Consider the following 20,124-nt stretch of genomic DNA (forward strand, 5'->3'; position numbering starts at 1 on the left):
CTCGACAGAAAATCCGCAACCCTATTTTGTTGTCCGGGAATGTAGGATACTTTGAAATTGTAGGCTTGCAGTCCCACAGCCCATTTAGCTATGCGGGGCGTCATACTCTCCATGTCCTTCTTTGTGAACAGTGAGACCAAAGGTTTATGGTCGGTCTGTACTTCAAACGGAATTCCCCAGATGAAAAACTTGTAGTGGCAGATTGCCCAATAGACCGCTAGAGCTTCTTTCTCTATGGTCGAGTATTTTTTCTCTGATGAAGTGAGGGTTCTTGATGCAAAATCCACCACGTTGATTTTGTTCCCTTCTCTTTGCGCCAGTGTGGCCCCGATACCTCGGTTGCTGGCGTCCGTCGAGATGATGGTTGCACCATTTGGGTCAAACTTCCCTATAAATGGGGCCTCAATGATGGCCTTCTTTATGCCTATCATTGACATCTCTTGCTCTTTTCCCCAATTGAAGACACTGTCTTTCTTGATCAAGTCTCTTAACGGTTGTGACACCATTGCAAAATCCTTAATGAACTTGGCCATGTATTCAGCAAGCCCCAGGAAAGATAGTATGTCCTCCTTGCTCTTGGGAGTGGGAGCGTCTCTCACTGCTCTGACCAAGTCGTGCTTTGGCTTGATGCCCTCTTCAGATAAGGTGTGTCCAAGGTAGTCCACTGAACATACACCTAGCTTGCATTTGGATGGTTTGGTGGTGAACCCTACCTCTTTCAATTTTTCCAACACCTCCTTTGCCATCTCGTTGTGTTCATCCTCACAACCTCCGTAGATCAGTATATCATCTTGGAAACAGATGGTGTTCCTACAGTCCTTTAACACGTGTTGCATGACTCTTTGGAAGGCCGCGCCCGCTGACGCCAAACCACATGGCATTCGCAGGAACTTAAAATTGCCAAACCGGGTTGTGAATGCCGTAAGTATCTGGGAATCCGGGTGAAGTTTGATTTGGTAATAGGCAGAGGACAGGTCCAGCACACTGAAATACCTTGCCCCCCTTATTGTGCTCAACATTTCACCTATCCTGGGAAGAGGGAACCTGTCCACCAGAATGTTCGCATTAAGGTCCCTCAGGTCTACACAGAGTCTTATACTGTTCCCTCCATCTTTTGCCGTGATCACAATCGGGGCCAACCAGGCAGAACTCTCAATCTCCGTGATGACTCCCTGACTGACCAATCTCTGAAGTTCCTGCTGGAGGGGCTCTCTCATGCGCAATGGTATAGATCTAGTCTTGTGCACTACAGGTTCAGCCCCCTCCTTTAGAATGATCTTGTGCATATAATTCTTAAAAACTCCCAGTCTGTCACTGAACACCTCTTTAAACTCTTCCGTGAGATTTCCTGCTATACCTACTGGGTTGATTAATAACACCTGTTCTTTGTTGTTCGGGTCTAGAGTAATGCCCAACTGCTTCTGATATTTCCAGCCCAATAGGGTCGAGCCACTAGAGGATACATACACCTTTCCCACCGTGTGTCTATCCTTAAAGGAGATTCTCATTGTCAACATGCCCTCTAGCGAGATTTTTCCTTTGTTGTACCCCTTGGGACTGATGTCAGGTTGCATCAATTTTACAGGATGGTTAGCAAACTTTTCCTCAAAAACATTTTTATCTACCAGAGTGTATGGGGAGCATGAATCAGCGTACATACTAAACTTTACACCAACCAGTAATACATCACATTTAGGATACATGTCCTCATTATCTTCCTCCTCTTCACCCACTTGAAAAATATAGGATCTCTCCCCTTCCTCATCTTGTGGAGACTCCTCAATAACATGCACTGCTTTGCCGGGAGCTTTACACACCTTTGAATAGTGTCACCACCTGTTGCACTTCCTACACTGCACGTTTCTAGCGGGGCACTTCCAGTTACTGGCCAAATGATTGGGGCTTCCACATTTAAAACACACCATTGGACTAGACTTACTGCGATTCACCTCTTTGCTCTTGTCCCCTACTTTACAGACAGTTTCTCCCACTGTGCTAGACTTGTTTTCTGCCCTCTCTTTGTTTGTCCCCTCCTGCGATTTCATTTCTCTAATACACCTCGCAGTGTGTTCTAGGCCCTTAGCTATGTTTATGGCTTCCTCTAAGTTGGGGTTCTTGGTGAGTAATTCCTCTTGAGTCTTGGTGTCATTGGTGCATCTCACCAGTTGGTCTCTAATCAATGAGTCTGTGAGTTGCCCAAATTCACATGTGGCTGACAAACCTCTCAATACTGCTATGTAATTGCTCACTTTCTCCTCCCTCTTCTGCACCCTCTTAAAAAACTTATGCCTTTCCATCACCACATTTATTTTCTCCTTGAAGTGGGACCCTAATTCCCTCAGTGTGCTATCATATACATTGACACCTTCCTCCACTTCCTCTTGGCCATCCTCCACCAACCTCCCTGTTATATCTTCATAGATCTTCCTCCCATGTGTGCCTAAATTGTGGAGTAGTATATGCTGTTTACGTATGTTGGTGTAATTGCTACCTCCTATGGCAATTAAATATGATTTGAAAATACCTTCCCACCTTCTCCAGGGAATAACAGGTTCTCCTAACTCATTAAGGAAAGGTGGAGGCTGACTCATACCAGCACCTGCCATTGCCATACAAATACTTTACTTTCCAGATAGACCTTTCCTCTTCCTAATACAGAAGGAAATGCATAAACTGCAGGCAGATATTCTTTACAACGTTGCTTCAATTATGCCAACTGATTGAACCACTCTTGAGCCCACAGGTTATTAAATCTCTATCTTTCTGGGAGAAATCAGCTAAATCAGTAGTTTAGAAAGTCCCCTTTCTACTCCCACAGGTCGAGGTCTCAGATTCAATTGAACCGCTAGCCTCCTCCCACTGGCGGGACCTTCCTGTGGAGAAGCTTTCACTGAAGCAGTTCCTGTCAGGACGAAGAAAGGATATGTCCCTCTGGTGAATGCGTGCAATCGGTTGGAAGATACCATCACCTTGCTCAAAGTACAGCCTCGTCCTTTCCTACGAACGTTTTTGCTGGCAGAGTGAGCAAGCAGCGAGTGTGTTTAACCTTGATCCTTCCGAGATGAAGCCTGCTGGTAAGTGCGCAGCCTCGCGCCAAAACTCAGTCAGGGCGCCGTACCATTCAAACAAAACGCTCATTAATCTCCGCGCACTGAGAAAAGTTAAGAGTGCAGCGCGTTTCACTAGATGTTATGTTATGTTATGTTAAATGATTCTTATTAAGCGCACTAACACCCGGAGGTTTCATGGCGCTAGATAGACTATAGATCCGTTGGCCGCCCCTTAGGCAATTCTATACGTTTCACCATGCGCCTCACAGGAACGTTTGAGGTAAACCCCCGACTTCTCTCTACTCGACAGGACGCCCCCTGTGCCCGACTCGGCACACAAGAGTTCTCCCCAGATCCGCTCACACCAACAGGACACCCCCTGTGCCCGACCTGACACACGAGCAAGTCTCCCTTCACGTTGGATCCTGGAACCAGGCGAGAGCTCCCCTCACAAACACACTTTCACGAAATTCAGACAGAGTTCCAGATGCTCGAACTAGCACCCGAGAGAGTTGCCAAGCTACATGAATAAATCTCCCTTCCGTCTCTGTCACAAACTTGCCAGCGCCTTCCTCGAGTCCGACTCGCACTCAATTAAATTGTTCTTACTTGAGTTCCTTTTATCACGTGTTCATAAGCAGCGGTCACCGGCTCCTTTCACTGCAATACACCGTGGACTCCGTTTTTCTCTCCGTTGACAAGCAGTAACTTCACACCAGGGAAACGGCATACACTGTCCCTGGCACAGTCTCCTCACCTCGTCGCCAAGAATTGTAGAAATGAAGAACGCCGTGGTTTGTAGATGGGTTCTTTATTAGATAAGAGAACACACAGTATGCCGTCAGCTGTCAACGCAGGAGCCGCGCTGCTATGTCAACATTCCATAGCGAGCGCCGGCTGACAAGTGGACTGTACCATGTACCGCTAAGAGGGAAGGGGAAAACATGGAATAAGGAGAGTGCATACAATGTAAGATACAACACACTGCAAACAATAATACATGTTCCTCATTTTCACTGCCTGTCATCTCAATAGGCACAGCTTTAGAATAATCAATTTCTTTGTGCAGGATACAGGTAAAGGAGGCCAAAGGTAGAACACCTAATCTGAATTTTATATATAGTGCTCGTGAAGATGGGTTACTAACATAATTCATAAAAGGTTCAAAAACTGATGCACATTTAAAAGTAAAGACAAAAATCTGTAAGGCTATCTGGGATTGCAACATATACTATTTTTATGTGAGCGAGCCAAGGGATTGTACTGCTTTCTTGCCCAACCAATAACTCTCTGGGACAAGTCCCTATATGGGTCCAGGTCTTTGATAGTCCAAAGATTAATCCTGTATAGGATAGGTTTCAAAGCAGCAATATCAGAAACTGACCTGAGATGACGATCAAATTTCAGTGGAAGTGTTAGGGCACTCATAGGGTGTCTCTTAAATGACTTTATAAATGTTGTTTCTGACTGAGTAACGCTTGATTACAATGACCCCATAGATCCACCCAAAACAATGAAAGCCCACATGCTTGAATTTTATATATCTCTGCAGCAGGTGAGCAAGCTAAAAAGGATGCTCTTTTCGCAAATCTTATGACGGTCCCAGCTCTATAATGTAATGCCTGATACCTCCAAGCAAGTAACATGTCTCATGGCCCCTACTGAAGCTCTGCATGAATGCCCTGCTGTTGCTACCCTTGCCTTTGTGAAAACCCAGGTCAGTCCAAGCATTTGAGGGGCAGTGCCTTAAAGTCATATCTACTTTGACCAGAGGAGGAATGATCCAAGAAACAATGTGCCTGACATGTGAATCCCATTGTTTTGAGGAATTTAATGAAATCCAAGGGTAAGGCCGCGGTCTATCCCCTGCATCATTGAGTTAGGTGGCCTGTGAAAGGGAAGTCATTGACCCAGAGACCGTAGGCTCCTTACTTTGCAAGGTACAAATATTTTGGATGATCAAATCCTAGTAACCAAAACCGAAGAAGCAGGTTATCTTCCTGGAGACGGGAAATTGAGGTACCTTCTTTCATTTGCTACTCCTTTTGATTTATTTATATATGAAATTAAATGTTTGTGAACACTACAGTGATGAATAGAAAACATTACAAACCCATAGTATATCTCTCCTCTTTTCATAGATGAATTGCAAATACTTCGATTTGTGGTTCCCTTTTTACAGTCAGCTAATGATCATGATCATCTGTTCTTTGAGAACGTTGCCTAACCTTACTAAACATTATGGACCTGATTCACAGAGGGCCTCCACATTCATGACTTAGGACCCAAGATCGTGGGGCAGTCTCCACCCTCAGATAGAATCTCAGAAATGACAATTCTCATTGCAGAGATTCCACAGAGGCTCTGCCGGCCAGGCTAACAATCCTCTAACAATCTGCGGACCCAACGCCCATCGGACCTCAACAACGACACGTCTTGTGGGGGTACCGGAGAGGAACCTACCAGTATACTGCAGTGTTGTGCTGCGGGTCTGCTGTGCCAAAATTGTGAGATTGGTATTCCCCTGCGTAGTGGCCTCGAGGGCGCACAAAATGGCGCATGTCCTAACTGCTGTGCTGAAAAGTAAGGACTGGAACAGGGCACTCGCTGTGGCACTGGGACTATTGCCGCGGTGCCGGATTTGTGCCAGAACTGTTAGTCAAGTGGGCATTGCCAGCTGAAGACAATCATGCTGGGCTACGGTGCTGCTGAGGTTGCCACGGAGCGGAGCTGCGAAGGACGGTGTCAGCGCTAAAGGATAGATTCTCCCAGGAAACTGCTTGGAAGATCTACAACAGCTCTTCTGGTAATTGTGTGCATTGATGGCATTGTGTGCATTACTTGTGTGCATTGCTGGCAATGTGTGCATTGTTGGGCTGTGCGAGTCGGGTCGGAGAGCTGTTGCTCCCTGCTTTACCTTGGTGCGGAGGAGACCGGGTGAGCCTGTGACCATGATCCACGTGAGAGTAGTGCCCAGCTACGCCCTCACGTCTGAGTGCGCATCCGCAACAAGGGCCTGGTTACCGGTAGAGTTCGTGCCTCTCCTGGTTACCCTCGTACGCTCCGTGAACTCCATTTAACCAAAAAGGAGGGCCCTTACACTCGCGCCATTTGCTGACGTCATAGTGTATGTGCGGGGTGGCTACCAGCCTGAGGAAAGCGTGACTCCCTCCCCCGCACCCTTCCAAGCAAGCGGATATCCTGCCCCTGAAGTTCTAGGAGAGACCATTGGCCCCTCCCCCTGGGCAGCCCCATACGTAATGGTGCCTCAGTCAAGTGGACCCCATCCAGCAAGGAAAATTGGTTCCCCCCAGATGCACCCATGTGGAATCCTCCGCAATTGAGGTGTTCGGACTATTTCTCTAACTTGTCGTTGATCCTCTTTACCGAGTGATACACGCCTTAACAAAGTCCTCCCTCCCTCCATGGCAGCCTGAGTATCAACTGCTACCCTCTTTCACTGAAAGGTCATGCCCTAAACCAATCCTCTCACGCCTAGCCCCTTATGCTTAGTCCCACTATCGGGCCCTATCAACTCCTTGCCAGATCATATGTTGTCCCTACACTGCCTTTCGTCGGCAAGAGAAAATTGTCTGCAATGGTTTCAAGCCCCGCGCACAAACGGACGCCGTCTTTCAAGAAGCACGACTCCCCGCATATGAAGCCCTGTGTTATGATCTGCAATTAGTAGGCCTCACTACTGCTGTTACTAGGTTTTTCGCTGCCATGGGCACCATCCTAGGCCTCTCAGTCCAGGCTTTGGCCAGGCACCCCCCTGTGCACTGCCACGTTTACAAGCATTGACCATACCAATTGATAACCTATGAATATACTATGATGACCGCGGTGCTCTGCGAGCACCTGCGCCATTGCTGTAGTCACACAGTTTCCTGATAAGGAACGTACTGCCATTTTATGTGCAGCAACCTCTCCCTACATTACCACGGCCAGCCAAAGCTGGGGTTAACACACCAATATCAATTAACTCAGTGTTGGCACCCCGGAGTCCTTCGTTGATCGCCCATCACCCTTGAAGCCGTTGCTTGCCCTTCCTGTACCTGACGTACGCGTCTCTTTGGCTGTCCACCTGTTGCAGTTGTTGCGGTGTGTAGCACTTCCCAGATATCCGCCATGAACCCGGCCATGCATAAAATGAAAAGACAACACACACGATTAGTGTTTCTGGCCTCCTGACAAAAGCTGCAGTACACATGTCCGTATTACATCCCCGTTACATGTTAAACCTTAGCTAAGATTGGCACCAGACACATTCCAATCAACTCGCCACTATAAGTATTTAGCCTCGCATCAGTCTGTGTCACATGCGGAATATCTGAATTAGAATTACATATATGGTGCCCAATAGTATGACCCTCAGTGAATAATAGACTTGAGTCCTAGCGGTGAGGAGCACGTCAGGCAGCAGGCGTGTCTCGAGTCATATATCGTGAAAACAAAGATGAATGATTAGTGACTTTCGTATTTAGATAACCAATTTTGAAAGTCAGCGCTTACTTCGTGAGACTGTACCTCCCCTTTACACACACGGACCCACCTCTTCGGGTGCCTAGATACTGTCCACACCCATCTAACATAGGCCTGCATGACAACCCTAGGCATATCATGCCATCTTGCCCATGCACAAGGGTGTACCAGTACCGCGTGGTGCCATACAAACGCATCAATACTGCGTGATATTACCGAATACAGTCTGTCTGTTACAAAGGCGCCCACATGTGTGCCCGCCAGATGTGATGCAGACAGCAAGGCAAGTCAGGTTTCCCACTACAACTTAAGACTGTGTGTTATCTAACACAAATCATACTGTGACATATGTCTATGTGTACTCGTGTGTCATAAACCACCTACCCATCATGCAAATGATGCAAACAAAAAGGAGAACCGAGTGCGCAACCTATATTTTTGAACTGAGCTGGACTTGAATTAATCTCATTTACTGATAGTCACCTGCCATTGATAACACTATTACTCAGGTACGCGTAATTAATATCACTTAGGGGGAAATAAATCTTCCAGCAAGAGCACCTTTAGTGGGCGTGGGCAGCTGCTCGTGTTTCCGTTCTATTGTATTTAGCACTATTTGCATAGTGTGATATGCCTCCTTCAGTCCATTATGGGCGAAAGGGTGCTCCCTATATTTAAGAAACGAATATTAAACGCAGGAGTAAATTTCAGGCATTTCCTATCCGAAGTGCAAAATTATTGAGTGCACAGAGCTGCTTTCGTTCTTTCATTTTAGCACCATAACTGAACAAAAAGTGAATCCTTGCTTCGTTTTTTGAATGCAAGGGGGGGCACCTACAGCGCCCGGTATTCCTAGGCGGTCTCAAGTCAAGTTAAAATGTGTATAGCGCACTACTCACCCAGAGGGTCTCAAGGCGCTTGGGGGAGGGGGGGAACGTTATTTATCAAATATCCAATTTTTGAGTTGTTTTCTGAAGGATAGGTGGTTCTGTGTAAGGCGGAGGTGGGTGGGGAGAGAATTCCACGTTTTGGCCGCTAAGTAGGAGAAAGATCTTCCTCCCATGGTGGATCTTTGGATGCGTGGAATCACGGCGAGGGCTTGATTGGACGATCGTAGTTGGCGGGTGGGGGTGTAGAAGGTCAGACGCGTGTTGAGGTATTTGGGTCCTAGGTCGTAGAGGGCTTTGTGTGCGTGGGTGAGGAGACAGAACGTTATTCTCTTGTTGAAGGGGAGCCAGTAGAGGTCTCTCAGGTGACCGGATATGTGGTTGTGGCGGGGTATGTCTAGGATGAGTCGGGCGGATGCGTTCTGAATGCGTTGAAGTTTTTTCTGTAATTTGGCTGTGGTTCCGGCATAGAGGGTGTTTCCGTAGTCTAGTCGGCTTGTGACAAGTGCATGGGTGACCGCCTTTCTTGTTTCCGTAGGGATCCAGCAGAAGATCTTTTTGAGCATACGTAGGATATTGAAGCATGATGATGAGACGGCGTTGACTTGTCTGGTCATCGAGAGGGAGGAGTCTTGAATGAATCCTAGGTTGCGAGCATGGTCCGTTGGTTTGGGTGCGGTGCCCAGGGCCGGTGGCCACCATGAGTCGTCCCAGGAAGAGGCGGATGATCCTTGGATGAGGACTTCCGTCTTGTCTGAATTTAGTTTTAAACGGCTGTTCTTCATCCACTCGGCTACGTCTTTCATCCCTTCGTGTAGGTTGGTTTTGGCGGTGTTTGGGTCTTTGGTGAGGGAGCGGATCACCTGTGTGTCGTCAGCGTAGGAGATGATGTTGAGGTTGTGTTGGCGTGCGATGGCTGCGAGGGGGCTCATGTAGACGTTGAAGGGGGTGGGGCTGAGCGAGGATCCTTGAGGTACGCCGCAGATGACTTCAGTGGCCTCTGATCTAAAGGGGGGGAGGCGGACTCTCAGGGTTCTTCCGGTGAGGAACGAGATGATCCAGTCCAATGCTTATCCTTGTATTCCAACGTTGCTAAGGCGTTTTATGAGGGTGCTGTGACAGACCATGTCGAACGCTGCAGAGAGGTCCAGTAGGATGAGGGCAACTGTTTCTCCGTTGTCAAGAAGTGTTCGAATGTCATCTGTGGCTGCGATGAGGGCGGTTTCGGTGCTGTGTTTGGCTCGGAAGCCGGACTGTGATGGGTCGAGGGAACCGTTGGACTCGAGGAAGGCGGCGAGCTGATTGTTGACGGTTTTCTCTATTACCTTGGCAGGGAAAGGGAGGAGCGAGATGGGGCGATAGTTCTTAAGTTTAGTCGGGTCTGCTGTGGGTTTCTTCAGTAGAGCACTGAGTTCGGCATGTTTCCAGATTTCTAGGAAGATGGCTGTGTTGAGGGAGCAGTTGATGATATCCCGGAGATGGGGTGCGATGGTGGGGTCGGCTTTGTTGAAGATGTGGTGAGGGCATGGGTCGGTTGGTGATCCGGAGTGAATGGAGTTCATCAAGCGGATGGTGTCCTCGGTGCTGATTGGGTCCCAGGCGTCAAGGGTGGTGATGGTGGGTTTCAGTTCGGTGGTGGTGAGGGGGGTTGACTGTTCACCAAAGCTGTTATGTATGTCAGCGATTTTGCTGTGAAAGAACGAGGCTGGAGAGTCGCAGAGGTCTTGAGAGGGGGTAAACTCTTTGACGATGTTGAAGAGTTCCTTGCTGTTGTGGGCGTTGTTGTCGAGTCGATCCTTGAATGCTGATTTCTTGGTGGATCGGATTAGCTGATGGTGCTTACGGGTGGCGTTCTTGAGGGCGGTCATGTTGTTTGTGGTTGGCCCGACCCTGCTTAGCTTCCGAGACCGCGCACATTCAGGATGGCAGAAGGGGATAACAGCGGTGACTGGAAAACGTAAAAGACCACTACCCCTTCCTCAGACCGCAGTAATAATGCTCAAGTCTCATCTTTCCTCATTGAAACATTTCCAGCCATTGTTGTTACTATTCTATTGATACTGCTTGTAAGCATTGACAAAGGAATAGACTTGTTTTAGGTGCCGGTCTATTGTGTTAAATGTCTGGATGTAGTCCTAGAAAATATACAAAGAGGCATGCTTTGTGAAGCGCAGGATTATAGTTCATACTTGTAAAGCCAGACCGTAATTTAAATAGTCCAACCCTCTTGTAAGGGAATCATAGCTATGTTTCTTTGGCTCTGTCCCTTTTAGAGACCCCACTAAACCCCTTTAACCCCTATAAGAACACTGCTCTGGCACTTATGTACGATTACCCTCAGGAAAGAAATCAGAGTCTCCGTATCTGCAACTCGCAGTCTCTCCATAGTCCCTGTGCATCAAAACTTTATCGATAGATCAGTGGGTCAAGACGCCTACTGCAGGTAAAATGTGAATCCCAGTAGCTAAATTGGTGACCTTATTATGGAAGATAACCCATCATCAGAAGGCTGAGGGATCTTTGCAGCTGTTAACAATGCTTTGCAGTATGGGTGTTCTTGTCTGAAACACCCAAAATTGATAATGTTTTTACTGTGCCAGTTTCTGACCCATTACACAGATTATACTTGTAGAGTGCATCAGGATGTCTGTTGAAGGTTAGAAATGCTACTATAATATGGATGATCTTTAGTGCACAATGGTGTAGTTATCCATAGTGCATTAAGTGCATTGGTGCCAGGCCCCAAGGTTGTGAAGGACACACATTACTAACTATGGGTAAGAGAGGCTCGTTCTTATTGCTTGCATCAAGCCCCATGGCTCACTTGCTTACACAAGACCATTCAAAATGACAAATAGATATCACTCTAACTACACAAACTGTCATGTGCAAAGACAGACACCACAGCGCTACCCTTTAAAATACCAATAGTACGGTTTATGTTCACTGGTCAGTGCGTCAGAGTTTTACCGGGCAGGACCCAGCTCTCTCTAGGGCACAGCTCTACTGATGGATACAGGCCTCAGCAAGGCCTGCGAATGCAAAGGGGTTTTCCCTTCTGTGCACGGAGTCCTCAGACTACACAAAGAAATTGGCACGGAAACTGGAAATACAAAGACATAGTTTAATAAACCTTTAAAGGTTGTACTACAGCCCACACAACACTCTACAGTATTGTACAAGGTAGCACAAAGAACTCAGACATGTGGTCCCCTTTTATACACAAAGAAAGGGCTCATAAGTAGGCGGTTACAGCTCAAAACATGATTTACAACCATATATGGACATTTCTTGAACATGATGGATACATTTGTGGAGTTAACGGTTCTTGAGACCCGCCGAAATGCACATTCCAATCTACGCTAATCAGAGACAGATGTGACTCCTACTGAGCATGCGCTAGACGCACAAGGAACTATTTATAGCTTGTTGCTGGGCAAACTCCAGGGGTGATAATCAGTGAGGTAGGACTTGCCTCATGGCGAGCACATGGCAATGTATAGCACACAAGATGGATGCCAGAAAACAAAATGGAGTCTGGCCGTATTTCAAGTATGAGCGGGAAAACTAGAACAAAGACACAATAGCGTGTCTTCAGTGAATGCTTAATACTATCGCTATTTTATTTACAACAGACGACCCTTTCAGCATTTGCTGAAGACATTCGGTTTCCTTGGATAATCTAAATACTCATCGTTTATATCGATGCTCTTCATGTCAGCTATCTCTCTAGTTATAGTTTTCTGATGGGCAGCCTCTGCGACAGATCGTTTATTAGGCACACAAACCGAAACACATAAAGAACATATCATTGGACTACATTGAATACATTCACAACACGTGAATAATATGGCAACAACTATACAAAGTCCAGTGAGAACCTTCCAACCCCATGTAGAAATCAAAGTCCAGAACCAACCGGAGAAGGTCCAAGATCCATTTTCGACATGTATATCAGCTGCAATTTTATGTAATTTGTTAATGGGTTTATACACAGAAGGAGTATGGTCAGGGATAAAGACGCAACAACTGCTTCCAATAATTCTACAAGCCCCGCCTCTATCCGCTAACATTACATCCAAAACCATTCGGTTCTGTAATGCAACAATCCTAGTCATTTGCAGCTCTTCTGTAAGATTTCCAAGGGCTGCAGCAGTTTGATTAGTAACAGCTTCCACCACTCTCGTTAATCGACGTATTTTCCTACTGTTCAGAGCAGCTCCCACAAAGAAAAATAATCCTAGGTTGAAATCTATATACTGTTGCAGACTAGTATCTGTTTGGTCAACGTCATCTACAGACAAAGTTTGTTTATATCTGTTACAGTCACATTGTTCAATAATTTCAAATCTTTATGATATGATGCAGGTGCCAAAAATACAGGTGGCATTAAAAATGATACATAACATACTCCGGACCATCCAGCTGGTAATCGATAATAGCCTTTGTTTCCACATACAAAGTAGGTATTATGAGAAGCGAGGAAAGTGCTATTATGAAGGCCATCAATATTCAATACAACAATACAATCACTAACACCTACAGGAATATGGCCTACACTCTACACATAAATCTCCTTGTACTTGGGCCACTGAAATCACAAACTTCTCTTTTCCAACAGTGTCTCTAGTTTTCGTAAAGATATAAGGCGTTGATTCATTGTTCGGTCGATATTCTTCCCACTCCCATATAGTTCCGTTGGCTTGTGGATAACGTTCCTTATCTTGATGGCATTTTTATTCAGTCTGAAAAGCAGTCTACCCACTGTGGGTTTTCTTGTAGCAAAAAGCAAAGTGTACCATGCTCTACAAGAGCCATTATGAGAAAAAGGGAGAGGTATGAACGGTGTTCCCCCTTTCATTTGATGCGCCGGCATCATCCCACATATCCAACAGTTCGTGGCATTTATAGCAACGTGGGTGTGATGCAATATTTGGATGAAAGTGTTATTCAAATATGACTGTTGATGTTTCAACTCTTGATATGGAAGTGTATAGAAGAAATGCTCATCTGGGACTGGAGTGGAAACAACATATAGCTCACGGGCAGGAGCTTTATCCTCTACAAACCACATGACTGTAGCAACAACTGCTACAACGATAATGAAACCTACAGAACCAAAAATCTCCTTCTTATCCATCGAACAATTGTACACAGTATCTTTCTGAAACTAAAGTGTTGTCAGAACTCTTACCCCTAGGTAGCCATTGTTTTCTTCACCAGCGGGCCAAGACGGGTGTCACTACACTAATGCAGGGCTGATCCTACCCCCTTGCCTCATCAGCTCTCCGTTTCTCTGACCTAAGGACCGTTCTGACAACTTCTCACACAATTGCAGATTCTTTTCTTGGTCGCAGATTATATCTTCTTGATTCAGGAATTGTCGGGTCCAGGAAGAACTCCTCAGATTCGTCAGGTACCACAGCACGGCCTCTTTCCGTAGTCAGGATATCTCGATGGTCGGTCAATACAGCAGGTTCCACCAGGTCAGGTTGCACCTTCCGGCAATGCATGGAATGTATACAATTCTTCCGGTTGGTGACTCGGACAGCTGTTCTTGTAGCGAGAAGAACCTGCTCGGGACCACACCACCTCGGCTCCAGACTGCTCGACCTCTCAAAGGACTTCACGAGGACGAAATCACCTGGCCGGAGATTATGACCTTCTCCTGTGGACCGGTCCAGGAGTGCTTCTCGAACCTGTTGATGAATGGAAACCAAGCTATCAGTTAATTGTGCCAAATAGTCATTCATTAAAACACAAGGTACATCGTACACTGAGCTCGGTTTGGGCACCCCCCATATGTTCATGGGGCGCCCGAAAACAATCTCATAGGGCGTTAGGCCCGCCCGAGAATGCGGTACTGATCTGATAGACAATATTGCCAAAGGCAAAGCATCTGGACAAGTCAGAGAAGTACAAGCCGGTATTTTCGCTATTTTTAGCTTCAACATGCCATTGTACTTTTCCACCAAACCTGCTGATTGTGGGTGGAACACTGCATGAAACTTTTGCGTGATGCCTAATCCTTTCAGGACATACTTAACAACGTCTGCCACAAAATGGGGCCCGTTGTCACTCCACAACAATCTACAAACACCGTACCGATGGAAAAATTCCTTCAACAGCACCTTAGCAGTAGTCATTGCAGTATTGTCCTTCGTAGGGTATGCTTCAATCCATTTGCTGAATGCACAAACCACAACCAGAACATACTTTAGAATATTGCAGCGTTCCAGCTGAATATAATCCATATGCAATACTTCAAAAAGTGTAGTAGGTGTTGCAAATCCTCCTGCTGGAGTTTGTGTCCCTTTTCCTGGATTGTATTTAAGACAAATCATGCAGGTTTGCACTACTCTCTTAGCCGTGCTAGCAATTTCTGGATGCTCCCAAACTTGCGTAAGCAATTTCACAATTGCCGAAGCTCCAACATGTGCTAGCCCATGTGCCATCTGAACCATAGGTTGTACGAAGGCTGTGGGTAACTTCCACCTATCCATCTGCTTATTCCTCCAACAACCTTCATCATCCAATTCTCCATCTTTAGACCATTGCTCTCGTTCTTTATCAGTAGCGGTCTTTTGTATCTCAAACATCTCTTCCGTAGCATCGTGTCACCGCTCAGCTTGTGCAAATACAACAGGTGATGGACCGAATGTGGATCAATGTCACACACTCACCCCAGTCCAAAGATCTGGGCCCAAATCCATCAGCTTGTGACTTCACAAAATACATTGGAGTGGAGCCAGGCTGCATCACAGTTTCACGTGCTACTCGACCTACAAAAGCGTTTCCTTGTCCCACTTTATCTGTCACTTTCTTGTGTGCGCTACATTTCACTATAGCTATCTTCTTAGGATAGGTCAATGCAGTCAAGAGGTTATGTACTAATTCTCCATACATTATCTGTGCTCCATGTGATGTCAAAAAGCCCCTTTCCTTCCAGAGCAGGCCGAAATCATGCGCTACTCCGAAAGCATAGCGGCTGTCCGTATAGACATTCACGCATAACCCTGCACTAAGCTCACACGCTCATGTCAACGCTATCAGTTCTGCTGCTTGTGCTGATTTCTGCGGTATGAGTGCTGTCTCCACTATTGTGTATCGCGTAGTAATTGCATATGCTGCTGAGGTAGTTCCGTCTGGTAACTTCAAGCAAGACCCATCCACCTACAACTCTCCATCCACATCTCTAAAGGGTGTATCTTGCAAGTCAATACGACCCTTTGTCTGTTCCTCAGTCACAAAGACACAGTCATGTGTCTCTTGCGCCTCAGGCCGAGTCGCTGGAAAGGGCAACAATATGGCTGGATTCAGTGTTGCACATCTCTTCAATGTAATATGAGGAGCCAACAGTGTTAGCTTGTACCCTGTCAGACGAGCACTAGTTAAATGCTGCGTCTTTGTTTGATTCAAAAGGGCATCGACAGCATGGGGGGCCAACACCAACAGCTTATGAGATAACACAATCCCTTCACTCTGGCGTATTGACACAGCTGTTGCTGCAACTGAACGAAGACAACCAGGCAATGCTCGAGCAACAGGATCAAGCACCGCCGAGAAGTATGCACAAGGGCGCTGTTTGTCGCTGTGCATCTGCACTAACACTGATAACGAGCATCCATCTCTCTCATGTACATACAATGTAAAGGGCTTCATGTAATCAGGGGTGCCTAGCACTGGTGCTGAACAACGGGCCTGACGTAATTGTTGGAAAGCATTCTCACACTCACCTGTCCAGGGAAGGGGAACTGGAGAATCCTTTGTAAAAAGTGCTAACAGTGGTTTAACTATATATGAAAACCCTAGTATCCACTGTCTACAAAAGGAAGTGAGACCCAGAAAAGCTCAAACATCTTTCTGTGTGGAGGGTGCTGGTGTATCTAAAATGGCTTGAATGCGATCTGGTGTAAGTGCACCTCCCTCCTTAGACAAAAGGTGACCTAAGTAGGTTACCTTTGGTCTACAATATTGCAATTTCTTTTTCGATACTTTGTGATTGTGCGATGCCAGGAAGGTAAGCAAAGACAATGTACACTCCTCACATTATTCGGGGGTGTCGGCTGCCAACAAGATACCATCAACATATTGTATAAGCGCCACACCTTCAGGTAAAATAAAAGAATCCAACTGTTGTTTCAATGCCTGACTATAAATGCTAGGACTCTCAGTATAGCCTTGAGGAACTCTACAAAATCTGTACGATCTATTATTCAAAGTGAATCCGAAAAGGTATCGGCTGTCAGGATGAATAGGGATCAAAAAGAAAGCGTTCTTCAAGTCTATAACTGAGAACGTTGATGCAGTTGTCGGGACCAAAGTAAGAAGTGTCGTAATGGCAGAAACCACTGGGTATTGAGGTATCACTATCTTATTGACCTCCCTCAAATCAATAATAAATCGATACATCCTAGTGTCAGTGTCTTTCTTCAAAATCGGTAATATAGGACTGTTACACACATTGTATGGAACTTCTTCAACAATCCCTACTTCAATCAGATCCTGCACTATCTGTATTAGCGCCTCCTCCCCCTCCTGTGAAATTCGATACTGTGGCAGGCGCGGCAACACAGCTCCCTCCTTTACACTAATGTGTACCGGGGATGATCATCTGTCCCAAATCAGTATCCGAAGTAGCCCACAAAGCATGAGGTAAAGAGTCCAATGCAGTATCTTCTTTAATCGTACACACCCGCTCCATTGTTGGATAGTTGTCATTCAAGATAACACGTACTCCTTCAGGGGAGCATCGTATCATGGCCCGAAAATGCTTGAGCATATCCAGGCCCACAATGTTATCAGGCGTGTTCGGGGAAAGCAAAAATGGACATGGTGCAACAAACTTATCTACATGAAGTGCAAGAGGTTGTGATAGTGGGCTAAAAGAAGGTGTTCCATCGAACCCTATAGACGTAATTGTTAAGCCAGACAGGGGAGCCCTCGGAACCAATTTTTTAGACAAAGCGCTATGAGTAGCTCCTGTATCAACCAGGAACCGATCAGTAGAACCCAAAACATGTGCTGTAACATTAGGATCCCTCTGATCTACGGGCACTTCGACTGATTCCTTACCCCATCCTACGCAATCCTATGCATACTGTGAATCCTGCTGTACAGGAGGTACATACTCAGACATTTGGTATTGATTTTGTCGATCAGAGACATTGGACCCATCTTGCGGTCGCATACAGGAGTCAAACCTAGCTCAATCATTCGTGTTGCCCATAGGGCCTGAAGAACCTCCTCTACCCCTCATGGATCCCTGCCCATGCTCTTGCCGCTGTGCGCGCAACAATGGACACTTGTTCGCCCAATGGCCTCTCTGTCTGCAATATGCACATTGATCCCGGGCCAAATCAGTGCGGCCCGAAGAAGAACCAGGGAAATTCCGACCGCCCCTTTCATTACCTCTACGAGGCAGCCCATACACTTGCGCGAACATAACCTTTGTTTTTAAATCTTTAGATTTAATTTCCTCACTACCTTTCGCTTCTAATTCCTGACGCTCATAATACTGAGCCATCGTTAGGAGGGATGCTGGCGACGAAGTTGTCCAAGAGCTTTCACTCGCTTTTAATCGAGCTGCCACTCCTGGCAATAAATTCGAAACATATTTATCAACAAAAAGATGTCGACCCGTGTCGTCCTTAAGCGACTGGCTGCTGAAATCATGGAAAGTTTCCTCAAATCGTGTAAAGAAATCTGAAACTGATTCATCTACCTTCTGTTTACATGTTGCTAACATAGTCCAATCTATCTTTTTAGGGGGAATAAGCGTTTTTAATTTAGTCAAAATAGCAGCAGGAAGATCTAAAATCGACTGGGGCGGTTTCTGTGCAGGTTTCCTTTCTCTATCCTCATCCTCAAGATCTACCCATCTAACCTTATATGTCATAAGACCGTCTACCTTTCGTATAGATCTCCACATATCTGGGGGTAATATAAGCCCGAAGAATAAATCAATATCGGCCAAGGAGCGATACAGGAATTTAGAGCCACCTCAACTTCCTTATAAAAGGCGGCGGGATTCTTTCGTGGATCAGGTAATGCAGCTTTTAATGCCATAACATCTGCTCTATTCCAAGGAGTATGAACCCAGTTATAGATGAAATACCCTTGAGCATCAGGAGACCCTCTATCCGATCTAGTACTCGCTCCTTTAGGAGGAACGTACAAAGGCGCTGCCTCCCGCATTGGTTCAACATGCACTGCATCGATCTTATCTGAATAAAAGATGGATGACTGCTTCCCGTCGCCATTCGGATTCGTTCTCTCCTCGCCAGCTTTCCTTTTCCGCGCTTCATCCCTTAGCCGAAACATCTCATCCCGCAACGCAAATATCCGTCGAACCGCATCAGGCACCTGAGAAGGAAGAAAAAGACCTTTACACAACTCTTTAGAATCAGCTACCACATCATCTGGTTCAAGAACATCAGAATATTTCCGATAAGCTGTCACTACTTCATTAGAGACAAACTCAGTAAAGTATAGTTTTTCTCTATCCTCCCATACTTCAAGCTCTTTCAATAAATCTGCAAGGGAGACAGTATCCTTGTTGACCCGATAAGCAATCGTTCGGAGATCAGCCTTACGGTCGGCCGATAACATAGACCGTGTATCCACTTTCTGCGCGGACGGTCCAGAATCCTGATCTCCTCCTCTCGGAGCAGACGGGCCAGCGTACGGGGCGGAGAGCGATCTAATAACGAAAAATAATCATCATGTTTATTATGGACAGAATAAAGAGGCTGTCGAACAGGATACTGGCCAGACATTTGCAACCGACGTTCTTTCTCCTGTTTCTCTTCTAATTCCTTTGCTTCGCACTTTTTCAACTCTTGCGCTCTCTCACGCTCACTCTTACGTTGCTCTTTCTCAATCAGTGCCTGCTCACGCTTCTCACGCTCTCGCACCTCTTTCACCCACATACGTATACACTCAAACACATCTTGCCTCACTCGCCGTTTACACATACACTGCTCCACATACTCAATTTTCCGCAAATCAAATGATCCATACATAGGCCATCGTAACTCAGGATCTTTTTTGGTATATTTCCTCCATGTCGTGTTGTACATTATTGGGGAAAGACCAAACTTGACATACATATCCCTATTCGGCGTCCCCTCCGGGGGAGCCGGCTGTGATTCTTCAAGTATCAACCGGTCATTTCCAAAACAGCAGCACCACTTACGGAGTGCACTAAAAACAGGCATGTCCAAAATAGTGCACACTATGCAATATTATAATTAAAATGGCACTTAAAACGTTGCGCCGCTCAAATCCAAAGTTCAGGAGAAATATCTCCACATTGCCTGCCTATATGTGTTGCAACGCATATATGTACAAATTCAAACCAAACAATATGACTAGTCACCTCAAACAAACAAACAAATTAGTCGCGGCAAGCGTATCCTAAAACTTCCTTGCCAATCAAGACTACCAAAGGCTCGCAGCAAGTACCGTACAACGATTCTTACCAATCAAGAGCGTCCAGATTCCAACCGCCAACTTCAAAATTCGCCCAAACGGCCACTTACACAGCAAACCAACAGAAGAGGTCTCAGTCGATGACCGGCGCCACCCAGATGGTCAGATCAGAAGGGAAGGAAGAATACCTCGGGATGCCAGGACTAAAAGGCCCCGCTGGCAGTGATCTCGTCCCCGGCAAGGTTCCAATCCTTTGTCACGACGAATCC

The sequence above is a fragment of the Lissotriton vulgaris genome, chromosome 3_1, assembly GCF_964263255.1.
Source record: "Lissotriton vulgaris chromosome 3_1, aLisVul1.2, whole genome shotgun sequence".
Taxonomy (NCBI): Eukaryota; Metazoa; Chordata; class Amphibia; order Caudata; family Salamandridae; genus Lissotriton; species Lissotriton vulgaris.